Raw genomic sequence first — 743 nt, 5'->3', positions numbered from 1 at the left:
CCGTCTAATTAACCAATTATCCTTTTCCTCCATCCATCCCCGTCCGTTCATCCATTTCCCCAGCTGACCACCGTCCAAACGTCCATCCACTCCCCACGCGGCCATCCAGACCGTCTCTTCAGCACAGGAGAGACATATCCAGCCCGGTGTTAGGGGGTCAGGAGAGGCTTCCGGGAGGGAGACCTTCTAAGCTGAGACAGGTCTCAGGGCAGGAGGAATCCAGGTAAAATGTGAAAGGGAGAGTCTTCTTCCCCCCCGCCGAGAGGTGTTCTTATGGGAGCATCAGGTCGTATTCTGGTTGTAGCTTAAGAGGGAGCAGCTGATCAGAGAGCCAGGAGAGGCCGAGGGCCAGCAGGGCGTGAAGCCTGGACAACTTGCCACACAGGATTGTGGGAAGAGAGGTGAAAGATACAGAAGGCCCAGCCTTGGTCCTATGGCCGTTTAGCACTGACCCGTCCACAGGGGCCCCCTCCAGGTCCTGCAGCCCTCCCACCCACCTGGCTGTCCTCCCCATTCCCAGTGTGCTCCCAGGGAGACCCCTACAGACCTACCCTCACAGGCTCTTCCTCCATATGTGGGAATTCCAGCTTCTCCGGGTCAGGGTCCTATCTTTCTTGTGGTCCTGTTCCATGGCACCGAGCTAAAGTTCAAACAAACAAAACAAAATTCAAGAGATGAAAACTATGACTACTCTTCCCAGATTCTCCCCGTCTTGCTCTTGGACACCCCTTCCCTATATACCC

General features: G+C 55.5%; 1 long non-coding RNA gene across 1 annotated transcript in view; it reads right to left on the bottom strand.

The window, feature by feature from the left end:
- Positions 1-373: 373 nt before the first annotated feature.
- The window catches only part of LOC121035096 (uncharacterized), a 4,096-nt gene continuing 3,726 nt past the window's right edge, over positions 374-743 (bottom strand). The window contains exon 3 of the long non-coding RNA XR_005792748.1: positions 374-640. This is a non-coding gene — a long non-coding RNA (uncharacterized LOC121035096). The remainder of the gene's footprint in view (positions 641-743) is intronic.

This window comes from Herpailurus yagouaroundi, unplaced genomic scaffold (genome assembly GCF_014898765.1).
Source record: "Herpailurus yagouaroundi ecotype Mexico unplaced genomic scaffold, PumYag 160, whole genome shotgun sequence".
In the NCBI taxonomy this organism is placed as follows: Eukaryota; Metazoa; Chordata; class Mammalia; order Carnivora; family Felidae; genus Herpailurus; species Herpailurus yagouaroundi.
Note: the sequence above shows the minus strand (reverse complement) of the source record. Positions and strands in the feature narration are given on the sequence as shown.